This window comes from Tursiops truncatus, chromosome 14 (assembly GCF_011762595.2).
Source record: "Tursiops truncatus isolate mTurTru1 chromosome 14, mTurTru1.mat.Y, whole genome shotgun sequence".
In the NCBI taxonomy this organism is placed as follows: domain Eukaryota; kingdom Metazoa; phylum Chordata; class Mammalia; order Artiodactyla; family Delphinidae; genus Tursiops; species Tursiops truncatus.
In genome coordinates this window covers 78246941-78265614 of record NC_047047.1, presented here as the reverse complement: position 1 = coordinate 78265614, position 18674 = coordinate 78246941, and the positions used below count along the sequence as shown (strand labels likewise).

The 18674-nt window shown below is 44.5% G+C and overlaps 1 long non-coding RNA gene and 1 pseudogene across 1 annotated transcript in view; one reads left to right on the top strand and one right to left on the bottom strand.

The window, feature by feature from the left end:
• Window positions 1-18674, bottom strand: part of LOC109551203 (uncharacterized) — a 141077-nt gene that overhangs the window by 96360 nt on the left and 26043 nt on the right. The window lies entirely within an intron of this gene.
• On the top strand, window positions 7412-8097 carry LOC101339608 (cytochrome c oxidase subunit 7B, mitochondrial pseudogene; annotated as a pseudogene).

Sequence of the window (18674 nt, the reverse complement as noted above, 5' to 3'; positions counted from 1 at the left end):
CTTCCTTTCCCTTTGCTCTTGGGCTAAGCACACACACCTTCAGATTCTCTTTCGTTTTGTCCCCAGCCTGAGATAAAAATTCACTCAGTTCCAGGTCGGCCAAAAATAAATGCAACCCACCACCCAGGGGATCTAATTTCAATCATGTTGACCTTTACATCTGAAATTTAGGATGTTATCTGTCCTAAATCTCTCTACTCCGTAAACGTCCTAGTTGTGTTCCCCTCATAGTAAGTAGTAAATAGCTGTTCTCATGAGCGGCTGTGTTATTTTGAAAACTCAGTAAATATATTACGCTGATATTCCCTTAATAACCTGCACAAATCTCATGCACCGTCTTCATGCATCTGTCCCGGGTCTTGGCGGGTTCCCATTTGCGCTTACGATTCACTGGCCACGCCTCCCTAACCCCTCACCCCTGCCTACTGCTAGGAGGAGGTCTCCCAGTAATGCCCCAGTCTTTCTCTGGGGAACATCCTGGCTCGCTCTAAGAATATACTGCTTGGGCTTCCCTGGTGGCGCAGTGGTTGAGAGTCTGCCTGCTAATGCAGGGGACACGGGTTCGAGCCCTGGTGTGGGAAGATCCCACATGCCGCAGAGCGACTAGGCCCGTGAGCCACAACTACTGAGCCTGCGCGTCTGGAGCTCGTGCTCCGCAACAATAGAGGCCGCGACAGTGAGAGGCCCGCGCACCGCGATGAAGAGTGGCCCCTGCTCACCGCAACTAGAGAAAGCCCACGCACAGAAAAGACCCAGCACAGCCAAAAATAAATAAATAAATGAAATTTTTTTTAAAAAAAGAATGTACTGCTTAATGTGGCTAAATGTGGGGGAGAAATCCAGTCTCCTATTTAGTAACCACTAAATCATCCCCTTCGTTTTCAGCTCTCCCTTTCAAAGCAATTAAACATGGCACACCTCCTTCTCCCATTCATATCCGTGTTCTCTCAGATGTTGAGTTCTCAGTCTTTTGGTTAAGAAAAGTCCTCACTTGGTCCGTTTCAGTGGGCACATCCTCTTTCAGTTTTTCTTTCCCTTTTCTACTGCTCTTCTCTGACTTGACAATAAAAACATGCTTTTTAAAAGACTAATTCTGCTCCAACATAACTGACCGAACTCCATGCCTGAAAACAGTCTGTTTTCACGCTTTTTCCATTTAATAGGCTTTTCTGTCTCAATCCACCAAGATGACATGTTGCCGAAAAAGGAGGAAATCTTCCTTTTTATTTGTTCATTGATTGAAAAATACAACATTTCCCTGCCACTGATCTCAGTATGGGTCTCCGAAACCCATGTTCAGGGCTTATGGAGGAAATATTCTAGAACCAGCTTGAGGCCCTGTGGATAGGACTCCACAGACTCTGGAAGCTGAATGAATTCAAGTGTCCACAGTTCCCTTTTCTTCTGGATGAAATTCAAAACAAAACCAAAACAGAATTTGGGAAAGGTGCTCTAGTACTTTCTGTCAAAGCCCTACTATTAACAATCTAAGGGTCATAACATCACGCATGAATGTTCTGGATGTACAATTTGGTTGCTTTGGGTAAAGTCCCAGTAATATAATGCCAGCCCGTCGCTGCAATGATGTACACATCCTGCTGCAACTTTCTAGGCCAACACTTGGCATATCAGCTCCCATGAGCAAGGACTCAGATTCTCCAGAAAGTTGCTTTCTTTCTAAGCGGCACAGAGTATGAGGAAATGTTTGATGCTCAAATCCTACTACTTGTTCCTCTTGCTGTCTTCCTGTCTGAAATCTGGTGAATAGGAGTATCAAATGGTAAACAGACTGCAGATTGCTACTTGGGCCTGGGCCCCAACACAGCATCCTGGTCTATCCATACCTAAGTAAAGCAGCTGGACCCACTGACCGGCCATGCTGATGTACACAAGGGGTTTTAGACTGAAAAGCTGGAGCAGGGGCCTAGTCCCAAAATGGGATTAAGACCAGCACAGATGAGTTTAATTCACTGAAAAACAGTGGAGCACCCATTGGAGTCTGCCACCTGGAAGACGCTGGCACAGCAACTGAAAGCAGAGCTCAGGGGCCATGGTTGGGGCCAACAGAATGGTCTGAGCCCCCCTCCCCTTGTCCCAGCCCAAGCCCTGGAAGAGCCAGCCTTTCCCCGGACAGCCTGGGCCTCCCAGTGCATCTTTTCTTGGGCCTCAGGAGCAAAGAGCGGAACGCTTGGGGATGCAGCGCTCCCCCGCCCTCAAGCACAGGCCAGAGCTTGAGGGACCCGTGTTTCCAAGCCCAGGATCTGGCCTAGGAGCTGAGCCTCTAACCCCACAGCCCACAGAGCCCTCCAGCCCTAAGTGGAGCCCACGTCCCCACCACAGAACAAAGGGGCAGCATTCTCCATCTCTGACCCTCTCCTCTCCTATTGCATGAGGTTATTTTATTTAAAACTCAAAGGGGGAAAAAAAAAAGCCAGAAACTTCACTTACTGTTTCCTGAGGCTTCCAGGGAAAGAGAGTACTGGCCTAAAGCAGTGGTTCTCCAAGCCTGAGCCTGGTGGAGCAGCATTGATACCACCTGGGAACTTGTCAGAAGCGCAAGCTTATTGGGCCCAGACCCACCAAATCAGAAATGCAGTGGGTGGGGCTTCGGTTTCACATGCCCTCCAGGTGATTCTAATGCACACCCAGCTATAGGACCACTGGACTAAACAAGGGCATAATTACACTAATCAGAGGAGCTACTTCTCCACACGTGGAAAGGGGCAAACATGCAGAGAAAGAAAAAAGCCTACTCCAAGATTTTCTCTTTGTGGAGAGAGAAAGACAAACCTATAGGGGGTGTGGAGAGGAATTGAGACATTTCTTTCCTACCAGATGATTTTTCAGTAAAATAAAAAGATGAGAAATAGTCACTAAGAACCAATTCTGGGTTACCGAAATTGGTCTTCTCATTGCTGTCTATCAGGTTTATTTTTCTAGAAATCAAGTTTAGTATTCTACATTGCTCAAAGCTAGTTCTTAGCTAACTATTCCTACTGAGTAAAGCCTCAGTTATCTAGCATGGAAAACAAAGCCAGTCACAACTTGCCTCAAACCATCTTTCGACCTAATTTAAGCTCATGTTCAGTTCTATGCATCAAACATAGACGCTTAGGTGCTTATGCTTACGAAGTAAGCAACTTTGAATACAAAAGCAGAAGAGTTTCCATCCTCCAGGGTAGTTCCTGTATCAGAAGCCCCCAGGAAGCAAGTTAGCAATGCAAAGGTTCAAATGCATCCCCAGAGAATTGGCTACAGCAGGCCTGGAAGGGGGCCTATATGTATACACTTGTCAAGGGCTTCAGATGAGTCGCCTGAGTCCACGTGAAATCACCTGTTGAGAAATTCTGTTCCACATATTTAATAAACTGTGATCCCTGGCAAGTGCCTAGACTTGAAGCAAGTGCCTATTAATTACTGAGTGGTTAATAGTCATCCTTTCCACATTCAGATATTTCCATTTTATAAAGCCCTCTAACCTACCTTATTGAACCATCCTAACATCTTACAGCGTGAAAACATTTACTTATTTTGCACATTTAAAACACACAATAAGGCCAAAAAGAATTCACATCATTTCCACTGAGGTGTCTAGTACTTAAATGCCTTCAAACTTGAAAGGCAGGGACACCAGAGGCAGCACAGCACTGCACGTAGGATTCTAGACGCATCAATAGAACTGCTCTCATTAAGGTCTTCACCTGGGCTCCTTTCCCAAGGAGGGCTTCCACATCTAACTTTAGGTGGCTGTTCAGGGTTGCTCTGCCAAAGCGCAGCCGTGATCATTTCTTCTCTTAATTTTGTCATTAACTTATGTTTTCCTTCTCTGCAAAGTCTCAGAACAAACAGATTCTGTTTGCATGAATAATGCACCACATTCCCAGGTACAAAGAGAAGCGTAAGTCTGCACAGCTGCACAAGGAAACTTAACCAAGATCCATTTCCAAGGCTTTGCCTGCATCAAAGGTCTTAGAGACCATCTGGGAAAATCTTTCTTTTCTTTGGTTAATCCTTTGAAATTCTTTCCCTTCCACTCCCAGAATTTTAAATTCCTTCATCAAACCAAGCACGCACTTTTTAGTAATAGACTAGGAGTCAGAAGCCTGGGTTCTAGTTTTAGATCTGCTACTAGCTGCTGCAGGACTGTGGACAAAACATTTGACCCCACCGAGATTCAGTTTTCCTATCAGCAAAATGGCCCTGATGAGGAGATGAATTAGGTGGTCCCTAAAATTCTTTGGCTCTATGTAGTGGAGAAGGGGTATATGAAATTCTCCATCCAAATCCAGACAGAGTAAAGCATCCTATTTTAATAAGGATGACGGTACTCCCAGATATTTCCCTTCTCTGGCAGTCATTTCAGGCTGAGATATTTGCACATGCAAGATTCTAAGAGTTGAGGAAGAGGAATGTGGTGGACTCAGAGCTGTTTCATAGCCTGAGGAAAGGTTTTGTTTTTGTTTTTGTTTTTTTGCGGTACGCGGGCCTCTCACTGTCGTGGCCTCTCCCGTTGCAGAGCACAGGCTCCGGACGCGCAGGCTCAGCGGCCATGGCTCACTGGCCCAGCCGCTCCAAGGCATGTGGGATCTTCCCGGACCGGGGCACGAACCCGTGTCCCCTGCATCGGCAGGCGAACTCCCAACCACTGCGCCACCAGGGAAGCCCAGGAAAGGTTTTTAAGAGCTGCCATTTCACATGTTGTGCCGGAGTGGGGTCGTCTGTGCTACTGAGTCCTTACGCTTCTCTCAGTCTTATTTCAAGAGAGAATGTTGACGCTTATCCTGAACTGGAAACTCTGTTAGCCTGAGATGCAAATACAGCCATGAATTAAAGCACCCTGGAGGCAGTGGTCGCTGACCAAGCGTGTGACTGTTTGGCTCTCTCTGCTGTTAATGGCAGATTGAAAGACAATGTGTGGAAATGGCTTCATTTTACTTTACCAGGCTAAACTAATGTAGGTAATTAAGATTCACTGCCTGACTAACTTCAAATGGCTATACAGAGAGCAACATAATTCTGGTACTCTCTAAATACCAAGGTTTATCCAATAGTAAAAACGAAATTGTATGTAATCGAAGGTCTGGTTATCCGTTCGTGTTTGATCCTTAATGACGCACAACCCTTTAGAATACTCATGCTGTGTCCTCTGTTGATGAAGGGCGGACAAGAGGGTCCCAGAGGTTAATGACTGTGCAGGTCTCCCAGCTAGCTGGTGACCAAGACAGGACTCAAAGAAGAAGCCCTCATGGTAAATTAGTGCTCTTTCAAATTAGTCATTGCAAGGATTCATTTTTGTTCAGAGAAATTCTTTATATTTTATTGTTCGTGGTTCATTGAGCCATCTGGAATCAAGGGCATTTTGGACATTGGGCAGTGCTGGGGGTAGGGATGAAAGGAAAGAAGGGACAGTCCCTTTTCCAATGGACTCAAGTGCCATTTATCTTTCATAATCTACCAACAAGGTAAGCTAAACTCCAGCCCCGTCCCTCATGAAAAGATGACTTCAAAGGTCACACTTTAGAAATAAACTAATTCAGAAAGTGTGTTGCCCAGGGTTTATCAGGCTCTGAACCGTTTCTCACAGAAGCACAAGAAGCTGTGCCACTTCCGGGAGGCTGAGGGAGGCCTGGCTGGTCCCCGAGTGAAGTTCAAGGCTCCGGGGATGCAGAGGAGCCGCCCAGAGGAACCAGGAAGGCCAAGGGCCAAGGAGTCAAGTACAAGCTGTGTCCTAAGCGTGCCCAGCGTCAAGCTGAAGAAACTCACTTCAGCCACCAACCGTGAGTAGTGTGCTCCAGCCAATAAAAGGAAACAAAGTCCAGGTGCCAGAAGCCAGGCAGATCCTGGGGAATGTGAGAAATGTGAAAAAGACCGAGTTCATCACTGGGCCCAGGTCTGGAATATCCATGGTGTTTTGACAAGCTCCTGGCCCTTGGGAATAGAATGAATGAATAGATGGACAGTGGCAGATTATCTGTGGGAATAGTGTTTCTTTTCCTTCTTTTTCAAGAGAGTATGACGAATCATGTCACAGTATTGGCAGGAATGAGAATCTCTGTGGAACCCCTGGGGTGGCCAACTCAGAAGGGCGACCAGTAGGACCATCCTCTTGAGCGAGAAGATCTGATGGGACCCTTTGTGTTTTAAAGTTCTAAAGAGAAAAGCTCATCCTCAGTAAGGGAAAGGAAGGGGTGGATCTGGGTTCCTAAAGTAACGAATGCTTGAACATGTCTTAGCTCCGACACTGGAGGAGGTAGCAATGCTTGAAAACTCACGGTTAACTGGTCGAGCTAAAACTGTCCGTATTCTGACCTGAGAAACCAGCATAGAAGCATTAGCAGTGGACCCAGTCTCTGACCTGGGTCAGCCTTTGGAGCCTTTCCTCCTGGTAGCTCAAGGCTTCTGCTGGAGAGACCTGCTTGCTGCCCGCCTCCTTGCGACCCAGCATTCCTGACGTCCCATGCCAATAAGTGGCAGCATCACCGCTGGCCTGCCTCAGCCCACATCTTTGCTGAGTGCCCTTTCAATCAGATGCCCTCTCCCCTAAGCACAACAGTGGGGAGTGGGCAGCCCTAAACTGAAGACTCACTGCAGCAGAAAATGACGACAACGTCCTGGGTCTGCAGCCACTGTGGGAGGGGTACTTGGACCAGTTACTGTGCATGGATGCAACTCACCAAGGGCAACTCCTTCTCAGCCACCAGCGCCTCTTTTGCCAACCGGAAATGAACTGCCCGCTCCTTCCACCCTTGGCTGCAAGACCCAGCACAGGGACGAGGAAGATTCTATAGGGGAGGACTGAATACTTGTCAGGGCTTTTACTCAGTATTGATGGCTGGTGTGATGGGGACAGGGGAGAGAGTGAGCATTTGTATTCTAGAGACAGAACGGTCACAGCAAGCACACTCCATTACCACACTGGGGGCATCCCTGTTTCAGAACGAACCAATTAATTAAAGGATGAATGGATTAATTATGTTTATAGGAGATTTGTCCTGTTTTAAAGGCACCAGAAGGACACACCGGTCTTGACTTTAGCCATTCCTGTTTCTGCAAGAAGTGACTTTGCTGTATACCTGAAACTAACATAACATTGTTAATCAATTATACTGCAATATAAAATAAAAAGTTAAAAAAAAAAAGTGGCTTTGGCACTACCAGCAACTGTCAGTCTTAACAATGACCTCAGAAAATTTTGATCAGATGCAAGTTAATTTGCTCTGAGCCATTCCCTAGGGACACAGAAGGTCAGACCTAGAGCCCATCATCTCGATAAGAGGCTCCTATGAGCTCAGGACTCAATGCTGAAAGCAGAGTTTGGTGACCGTTTGGAAAGGCATCTTGAGTGGAGAGTGTGTCCTGGCTTGGCCATTGGGAGACTCAAGTTCTAAAGCACAGCTCTACTTACAACCTGTGAGAACTCAACAGGAAAGTGGGAAAGATTTGTCTTTTTGTTTTTTAATTCTCAAAGCTTAGCCCAGTGTAGGAACTCAATAAAGCAAAGAGCGGGGAAGAGAGAGCCAGGGACAGAGGGAAGAATCTGGCCTCCCTCATGAACTTTCTATGGTGACCCCACAGAGAGAAGTGGGGAAGATGCTTTGTGAACTAAACACTGCTAAGTAAGTTCAAAAGTTTTGTGGGATAAAAGTTAGCCTCTAAATGCCACAATTGGAAGTTTAGCAAAAAGTCTGACAGTCTCGTTTTCAGAACTCTTTGCAAGGGTACTTGATATGAAGGTGCAAAAAACTAGCAGCTGCAGTTGCTGCAGTTCTGTCTTCAGCTCCACGATGTTTCCCCTGGTCAAAAATGCACTAAGTCGCCTCTGAGTTCAAAGCATTCAGCAAACAATGGCAAGGCAGAGCCACCGGAAGCAGGCACCTGAGTTCCATGACAAATATGGTAACGCTGTGTTAGCTAATGAAGCCACCTTCTGTGCTGCCGGATGGGCATAGACAGCAACACAAATTGGAATAGAATGGAACCTGTCCCCTGTTGGTAGAGCTGCCCCAAAGGGATGGAGAGATCAGTAATCATCCCCGCTGGTTTAATACTGAATTGTTTCAAAACCAACTCGTAACTGATGCCAAGTAAAAGCACTGTGTACCCATTACAATATGGCGTGATGGAAGATTTAAAAAATAAAAGTTTGACAGTCTCTTCTGGAAGGATCCGCACAGGATTTTCCTGCACGGAACAAGACCCAGTTTACATAGCCCATGTGCTGGGTCACGGCCCCCCTTCTTTGGAACATGAGGGGTTGATTCCCGTGGGTGTCCTGGGGCCAGGCTCTACTGAGAAGTAAACACCTTGGTGGTACCACATGTTCATGTGTCCCCGTTTACACTGTGTCAGGAATAAATGGAGCTGGTGGCACAGGAATGCCATCCAGGATGGGACTGTGACCAGGCGGAAGGGAGGGGGGAGATACGGGCTGGCAGTGGGTTGCGATACCAGGCCAGGGGTACCCACGGCCAACTGCACTCAGGGCTTCAGTGCATCTTTAAAGAGAAACACGTTCTTAACCATTTGTTGGGTTTGGGGCAGTGCAGTTGGGTAGACAAGAGAATAGGTTCTACAACCAGACTGCCTAAGTTCCAACCGTGGCTTTGTTTCTTTCTAGCTCTAAACCTGGATGAGTCTCGTAACTTCTCGATGGACTCGGGGATGATGATAGTATCTACCTTGTCAGCTTGTTGAGAAGGCCCTGGGGCTGGTCACAGCCACAGACCAAGTGTTTGGTAATTATTTGCTCTCCTGGAGACTCCTCCCAGGTGTGCCCAGGTCAAACACTTGAATCAAAATCGAATAATTATGGTAAAAGAGGCATTGGTCAAGCGATAGGCATGTTCACAATGTCTCCTTCAGCCACATATATCTCAGTCTTCATCACAACACCACGAGGAAGAAGTATTTCGCTTATCACAGACACGAAAACTGAGGTCATAACTGGTGTTCAAGGTGGCACCGCTGGTAAGCACACCACTCTTGGGTCCACCCAGACCTGCTTCTTGGAAAACAGCACAAGCAAGGGCTGTGTTTGCCAACACAGATCTCATCACCACCAGAAGGATCTGTGCAGACAACATGGTAGTTTCTGAAGGAGACCTGAGTCTGACTTCAGCAGCAGGTAGGAAACAAAATACAGTTGGTCCTCTGCACCCACAGATACTGTGCTACACCATTTTATATAAGGGACCTGGGCATCCACAGATTTGGGGATCCTCGAGGGTTCCTGAAACCAATCCCCCACAGACACTGAGGGGCAACTACGGTCAGTAGCTGCAGATGGAACATTCTCCCATAATACAGAGGCAGGTCACAAGGCATGGAGGCTACAGGCAGCGACCTCTGAGGCAGAGGAATTTAAAATGTTGCTCCTAATCTTCAATGAAAGATAAAAGCTGAAAACTCAAAGATCCCCTGTTTAAAAAAGCCCTTCAGGCTTTGCCCAACTGAATGGGGAAAACATCCCGCTCAAAACCCTAGAAATATCTGGGGATGTCAGATTCTAGCTTTGGTTGAAAACCAGGTAAGGAGGGATCAGGTCTTTGAAGAAGGTCTGCTGAAGTCTCTGAGCTCCAGGCCCACCAGAAGCCATGCCCAGCGAGGCTTCTCTCCCCTGTCCTAGATGAAATCGTCAGAGACGGCCTCTGGAAGCTTGAGGAAAGGGAAGCACCACGTAGCAAGGATTCATCCCTAAACCTAATCTGTACTCCTCAACAACTTCCCTGGAGAAGCTCTCTGCCGTGCCAAAGGGAGAAGATATTTTCATTCCATGTTTTATAGACTTGCTTCCTTGCTGGTGCAGGGAACACCACTCTCCTGGCTCCTAACTCTGCTGGATAGGTACAGATGATTATATGGTTTAATTTCATTTCTTTGAATAGGAAGAAGATGATCGCCAGTAATGTATATGAAAGTCTTATAACAAACAAAAGTAAAGGGTTATGCAAAAATGTATAATGAATGATGGTGATCACAGTTATAAAGATAAATGTTATGCAGCAAAGGGAAGAAAACCTAAATTTTAATGACAGAAGAATAATTAATAAACTGTGGCTTATCTATATGATAGAGGTCTAGACGGCCATTAAAAGCCATTTTACAATGAACTTTTTATGACGAAGGAAACTGTTTATGGACTAAGGCTGTGTGAAAATCACATGCCGCCTGCCTGCAGGTAAGCTACATGGACAGATGGACGTAGAGACAATGAGAAGGAAGGGGAAAGGAAGAAAGTTACAATATATAAACAGGATTTACCTTAGAGTGGGTATACCAGTGATGAGCTTTATTTTCTCTTTTACTTTTATTTCTTTCGTTCTATCCTGCCTTGTTCTGAAAGAAATTTAAAGTTGTTTACAAAAGGGAGAGGGGGAAGATGGCGGAAGAGTAAGACGTGGAGATCAGCTTCCTCCCCACAGATACACCAGAAATACATCTACACGTGGAACAGCTCCTACAGAACACCTACTGAACGCTGGCAGAAGACCTCAGACCTCCCAAAAGGCAAGAACCCCACCACCACCACGTACCTGGGTAGGGCAAAAGAAAAAAGAAACAACACAGACAAAGGATAGGGACGGGACCTGCACCTCTGGGAGCGAGCCGTGAAGGAGGAAAGGTTTCCACACACTAGGTGCCCCTTCGTGGGCGGAGACTGCGGGTGGCGGAGCGGGAAGCTTCGGAGCCACGGAGGAGAGCACAGCAACAGGGGTGTGGAGGGCAAAGCGGAGAGATTCCCGCACAGAGGATCAGGGCCGACCGGCACTCACCGGCCCGAGAGGCTTGTCTGCTCACCCGCCGGGGCGGGCAGGGCTGGGAGCTGAGGCTCGGGCTTCGGTCGGAGCGCAGGGAGAGGACTGGGGTTGGCGGCGTGAAACAGCCTGTGGGGGGTTAGTGCACCACGGCTAGCCGGGAGGGAGTCCGAGGAAAAGTCTGGAGCTGCCGAAGAGGCAAGAGACTCTTTCTTGCCCCTTTGTTTCCTGGTGCGCAAGGAGAGGGGATTAAGAGCGCGGCTTAAAGGAGCTCCAGAGACAGGCGTGAGCCGCGGCTTAAAAGCGTGGACCGCAGAGACGGGCATGAGACAATAAGGCTGCTGCTGCCGCCACCAAGAAGCCTGTGGGCAAGCACGGGTCACTCTCCACACCTCCCCTCCCGGGACCCTGTGCAGCCCACCACTGCCAGGGTCCCGGGATCCAGGGACAACTTCCCCGGCAGAACGCACGGCGCACCTCAGGCTGATGCAATGTCACGCTGGCCTCTGCCGCCGCAGGCCCGCCCCTCACTCCGTGCCCCTCCCTCCGCCCGCCGGAGTGAGCCAGAGCCCCCGAATCAGCTGCTCCTTTAACCCCATCCTATCTAAGCGAAGAACAAATGCCCTCAGGCGACCTACACGCAGCGGCAGGGCCAAATCCAAAGCTGAGCCCCGGGAGCTGTGCGAACAAAGGAGAGAAAAGGATATCTCTCCCAGCCGCCTCAGGAGCAGCGGATTAAATCTCCACAATCAAATTGATGTACCCTGCATCTGTGGAATACATGAATAGACAACGAGTCATCCCAAATTGAGGAGGTGGACTTTGAGAGCAAGATATATTATTTTATCCCCTTTTCCTCTTTTTGTGTGTGTATGTGTATGCTTCTCTGTGAGATTTTGTCTGTATAGCTTTGCTTTCACCATTTGTCCTAGGGTTCTGTCCTTCCATTTTTTTTTTATTAAAAAAATTTTTTTTCTTAATAATTATTTTTTAATTTTTATTTTAATAATTTTTATTTTATCTTACTTTATTTTATTTTATCCTCTTTCTTTCTTTCTCCCTTTTCTCCCTTTTATGCTGAGCCATGTGGATGAAAGGCTCTTGGTGCTGCAGCCAGGAGTCAGTGCTGTCCTCTGAGGTGGGAGAGACAACTTCAGGACACTGGTCCACAAGAGACCTCCAGGTCCACGTAATATCAAATGGCGAAAATCTGCCAGAGATCTCCATCTCAACACCAACACCCAGCTTCACTCAACGACCAGCAAGCTACAGTGCTGGACACCCTATGCCAAACAACTAGCAAGACAGGAACACAACCCCACCCATTAGCAGAGAGGCTGCCTAAAATCATAATGAGGCCACAGACACCCTGAAACACACCGCCAGACGTGGACCTGCCCACCAGAAAGACAAGATCCAGCCTCATCCAAAAGAACACAGGCACTAGTCCCCTCCACCAGGAAGCCTACACAACACACTGAACCAACCTTAGCCACTGGGGACAGACACCAAAAGCAACAGGAACTACGAACCTGCAGCCTGCAAAAAGGAGACCCCAAACACAGTAAGATAAGCAAAATGAGAAGACAGAAAAACACACAGCAGATGAAGAAGCAAGAAAAAAACCCACCAGACCTAACAAATGAAGAGGAAATAGGCAGTCTACCTGAAACAGAATTCAGAATAATGATAGTAAAGATGATCCAAAATCTTGGAAATAGAATAGACAAAATGCAAGGAACATTTAACAAGGACCTAGAAGAACTAAAGAGGAAACAAGCAATGATGAACAACACAATAAATGAAATTAAAAATACTCTAGAAGTGATCAATAGCAGAATAACTGAGGAAGAAGAATGGATAAGTGACCTGGAAGATAAAATAGTGGAAATAACTACTGCAGAGCAGAATAAAGAAAAAAGAATGAAAAGAACTGAGGACAGTCTCAGAGACCTCTGGGACAACATTAAATGCACCAACATTCGAATTATAGGGGTCCCAGAAGAATAAGAGAAAAAGAAAGGGACTGAGAAAATATTTGAAGAGATTATAGTTGAAAACTTCCCTAATATGGGAAAGGAAATAGTTAGTCAAGTCCAGAAAGCACAGAGAGTCCCATACAGGATAAATCCAAGAAGAAACATGCCAAGACACATATTAGTCAAACTATCAAAAAATTAAAACAAAGAAAACATATTAAAAGCAGCAAGGGAAAAACAACAAATAACACACAAGGGAATCCCCATAAGGTTAACAGCTGATCTTTCAGCAGAAACTCTGCAAGCCAGAAGGGACTGGCAGGACATACTTAAAGTGATGAAGGAGAAGAACCTACAACCAAGATTACTCTACCCAGTAAGGATCTCATTCAGATTTGATGCAGAAATTAAAATCTTTACAGACAAGCAAAAGCTGAGAGAGTTCAGCACCACCAAACCAGCTTTACAACAAATGCTAAAGGAACTTCTCTAGGCAAGAAACACAATAGAAGGAAAAGACCTACAAAAACAAACCCAAAACAATTAAGAAAATGGGAATAGGAACATACATATCGATAATTACCTTGAATGTAAATGATCAAGTGGGGTTTATTCCAGGAATGCAAGGATTCTTCAATATATGCAAATCAATCAACATGATATACCATATTAACAAATTGAAGGAGAAAAACCATATGATAATCTCAATAGATGCAGAGAAAGCTTTTGACAAAATTCAACACCCATTTACGATAAAAACCTTGCAGAAAGTAGGCATAGAGGGAACTTTCCTCAACATAATAAAGGCCATATATGACAAACCCACAGCCAACATCATCCTCAATGGTGAAAAACTGAAACCATTTCCACCAAGATCAGGAACAAGAGAAGGTTGCCCACTCTCACCACTATTATTCAACATAGTTTTGGAAGTTTTAGCCACAGCAATCAGAGAAGAAAAGGAAATAAAAGGAATCCAAATCAGAAAAGAAGAAGTAGAGATGCCACTGTTTGCAAATGACATGATACTATACATAGAGAATCCTAAAATTCTACCAGAAAGCTACTGGAGCTAATCAATGAATTTGGTAAAGTAGCAGGATACAAAATTAATGCACAGAAATTTCTGGCATTCCTATACACTAATGATGAAAAATCTGCAAGTGAAATTAAGAAAACACTCCCATTTACCATTGCAACAAAAAGAATAAAATATCTAGGAATAAACCTACCTAAGGAGACAAAACACACACCTGTATGCAGAAAATTATAAGACACTGATGAAAGAAATTAAAGATGATACAAATAGATGGAGAGATATACTATGTTCTTGGATTGGAAGAATCAACATTGTGAAAATGACACTACCCAAAGCAATCTACAGATTCAATGCAATCCCTATCAAACTACCACTGGCATTTTTCACAGAACTAGAACAAAAAATTTCACAATTTGTATGGAAACACAAAAGACCCCGAATAGCCAAAGCAATCTTGAGAATGAAAAACGGAGCTGGAGGAATCAGGCTCCCTGACTTCAGACTATACTACAAAGTTACAGTAATCAAGACAGTATGGTACTGGCACAGAAACAGAAAGATAGATCAATGGAACAGGATAGAAAGCCCAGAGATAAACCCACGCACATATGGTCACCTTATTTTTGATAAAGGAGGCAGGAATGTACAGCGGAGAAAAGACAGCCTCTTCAATAAGTGGTGCTGGGAAAACTGGACAGGTACATGTAAAAGTATGAGATTAGAACACTCCCTAACACCATACACAAAAATAAGCTCAAAATGGATTAAAGACCTAAATGTAAGGCCGGACACTATCAAACTCTTAGAGGAAAACATAGGCAGAACACTCTATGACATAAATCACAGCAAGATCCTTTTTGACCCATCTCCTAGAGAAATGGAAATAAAAACAAAAATAAACAAATGGGACCTAATGAAACTTCAAAGCTTTTGCACAGCAAAGGAAACCATAAAAAACACCAAAAGACAACCCTCAAAATGGGAGAAAATATTTTCAAATGAAGTAACTGACAAAGGATTAACCTCCAAAATTTACAAGCAGCTCATGCAGCTCAATAACAAAAAAACAAGCAACCCAATCCAAAAATGGGCAGAAGACCTAAATAGACATTTCTCCAAAGAAGACATACAGATGGCCAACAAACACATGAAAGGATGCTCAACATTATTAATTATTAGAGAAATGCAAATCAAAACTACAATGAGATGTCATCTCACACCAGTCAGAATGGCCATCATCAAAAAATCTAGAAGCAATAAATGCTGGAGAGGGTGTGGAGAAAAGGGAACCCTCTTGCACTGCTGGTGGGAATGTAAATTGATACAGCCACTATGGAGAACAGTATAGAGGTTCCTTAAGAAACTACAAATAGAACTACCATATGACCCAGCAATCCCACTACTGTGCATATACCCTGAGAAAACCATAATTCAAAAAGAGTCATGTACCAAAATGTTCATTGCAGCTCTATTTACAATACCCCAGAGATGGAAACAACCTAAGTGTCCCTCATCGGATGAATGGATAAAGAAGATGTGGCACATATATACAATGAAATATTACTCAGCCATAAAAAGAAACGAAATTGAGCTATTTGTAATGAGGTGGATAGATCTAGAGTCTGTCATACAGAGTGAAGTAAGTCAGAAAGAGAAAGACAAATACCGTATGCTAACATATATATATGGAATTTAAGAAAAAAAAATATCATGAAGAACCTAGGGGTAAGACAGGAATAAAGACACAGACCTACTAGAGAATGGGCTTGAGGATATGGGGAGGGGGAAGGGTGAGCTGTGACAAAGCGAGAGAGAGGCATGGACATATATACACTACCAAACGTAAGGTAGATAGCTAGTGGGAAGCAGCCACATAGCACAGGGAGATCAGCTCGGTGCTTTGTGACCGCCTGAAGGGGTGGGATATGGAGGGTGGGAGGGAGGGAGACGCAAGAGGGAAGATATATGGGAACATATGTATATGTATAACTGATTCACTTTGTTATAAAGCAGAAACTAACACACCATTGTAAAGCAATTATATTCCAATAAAAATGTAAAAAAAAAAAAAGAACAGGAAAGAAAGTTCTCCCATGTTCTCTGCTCATCGGGACACTGTGGAATGGGTAAATAGTGGGGCAAAGTTTGTCGCCCTCTGTGACCCAGTGAGTCACCTTCAGGGAATCCAAGCAGACTCTGTGTGAGTTGAAGACACAGTGTCAAAGTAAGCATAACAGCTGCAGTGGAGGGCGGGTTACTAATTCCAGGCTCTGTGCTGACTTCTGCAAACTATCTCATCTAATCCTCACACAGCCCTACATTGTATCATCATCATTCCTCATAGACCTGGAAACAGTTTAGAGAATAACTCAAACTCAATGAGCTGGCACATGGCAGGGCCAGTATTCAGATTCTCCATGCCCAACATGGTTCACCATTCCGCCCTATTGCTTTTCAATCCAGAAAAAAATAAGCAGTGTTCCATACAGGGCAATGGCACAATGCCAAAATGTAGTTCATTGAAAAAAACCCAACAGGGGATCGTTTTTCTCTTTTTTGTATTTCCAAGCTTTGGCCAATGATTAGGTTTACTTTTAAGTTGTCTACCCTTTTGGATTCCCTGCACCACTTCTCAAGCCACTCTGACTTGCACTGTTTCCAACTGACTTTCAGAGTTCTGGAGGCATCCGTTTCTCTCTACCTGATGAAGGACCTTCCTCGGGATGCAGAGAATCACCTTGGTTGTAAATAAGCTCCTCCTCGTGCTGCAGCTTCTACAGTTCCAACGTTAAGCCCAACAACAAACTATTTCTATGAGGTGAATCTTCAAACTGAACTTAAATCAACTGTGAACACATCACTGAGCCCCTCCCGCACAGCCCTTCTTCGCCTCATGTATCTCTGATTCCTCACCCCATCCTTTGGAGGGCATGTTCTATTAGACCCAACAGGTGGAGGAAGTAGGGAGACCCAGGAATTTAAAATGGTATTAAACTGACCAAAACAATATTTACTAGAACTGGTAATGTTGATTGGAAATAAGTGCCCTCCTACATTCACATGTGGAATATAAACAAGAATAACCTTCATTCCCGAGGACAGTTTTATAAAGCATGCCAACAGCGTTGACAGTATACAGAGCCTTTGAACCAGAAATTCCACTTGAGTAGATTATTCTAAGGAGACAAGGATAAATGAAGGCAAAATTTAGCTAGTAGGATGTTCCCTAGCACTGTTTTAATAGGGCAAGCCTGGAAGCCAAATGTCTAAAAATAAGAGTTTGTTTAAATAAATTGGGGTCTACCTTTATAAACAAATAGCCCGCATCCACATAAAAGCGATGTCGTAGAACGAACTATATTGACTTTAAAATTATTTTTGCTTCTGATGTATTTAAAGTGAGGAAAGTGGGTAACAAAACAATTTGTGCCACATGATCTCATTTTTCAAAGAAACACTGTAATATGAACGTGTAAGGAAAAAAATCTAGAAAGATATAAATATATACTCGAAAATGTTGATAGTAGTTATTTCTAGAGTTGTTATTACCAGTAGATTTTAATTTCTTCTTTTTGTATATATGTTGTTTAAACTAACCCATAGTGAAGATGAATTACTCTGTAAAAAAATGAAAAGGAATTTAAAAATGAAACAAGCAAAACATACCAAGCCTCCAGTTTTGCATTTCTGTTTATATAGAACAAAAGAGCCAAGATATGGATTAAATAACTCACAAAGCCAGGTCAGAATATTCTTCTGTGTTTGTCCCTGGCATTGCCGTGAACGCAGCTAAAGATGTAACAACCCTTCACATCAGGTGGAGGTTGATGGAAGACACCCATGTAAGCATGGCACTGTCTCCTGAGGGATGCCAACCCAGGGATGTCAATAAAAGTAACCCAGAGCTTTCTCTCTCTAACGCTTTCAAGTTCAAACCAATTTTTATAATATTAGTAAGAAATTTCCTTTCACCCAAACCCTCCCCATCTTTGATTTCACAAGCCCACACCTACCCCAATGGACCCAGCAGTGGTTTATTATAGCTTTCACGGAAGCAGAAAGCACTTGGTAATCAAAGATAATTCTGCTCCCACGTGAATAAATGCAGTTCAGACTCGTCTGCCACTAAAAGTCCTCAAAGGAATAGAAGACATCAATGCATATGATTTTAGTTCTAAACTGTTTTTAAAGTATGTTCCAGCACACTTAATAGCAGAGTGAGCTAATGTACACCAGCACTTCTTTTTCCTGAAAGCTGCTTCCATGTGTGACTGAACAGAAAGATGCATCCTGGCCTTTCATCTAAAATAGCATCTGAGAAAGTGACTGTTTTCCTTCACCCCTTTCCTTTTCCCCGGTTTGGGAAAACTTTCATTCTCTAACAAAAACTTATTAAGTTTCTGCTAGAAAACACAGATATGACCATGTTTCATTGCAGTGGCTTTCAAATGGTACCCTGTACAACCTCCCTTGCCTTGTTTTTGCTAGACCAACTGCCAAGCAAATTCTGGGCTTCCAGATAAAATGTCAAGGAGTTTCAAGGCTTAAAAATGTTAGAAGGCCACTCACCAAAAGGTGGTAGGGATACAAGGCCCCTCATGATGTAACCTTAGCTTGCCTCTCTCCATAGTTCCATGAATTACTTGGATGGTTTGCATGTCCAGTGTACACCTTGTTCTTTCATGCCTCAGTGGCTTCCCACACTCTGCCCTCTCTACTGGATCCACCTTCCTATCCTTGACTGCCTAGGAACTGCTGACACACTTGCTCAGACATCCCCTGCTTTATGAAGCATTCAATGAACAAGGTCCTTTCCAACTTTCCCAGCAAGGTCAGCCCCTCCAATGTCAAGGCTACTTCCTGTACCTTAGAGATAATCCCATCATTACATGGGTCACACTC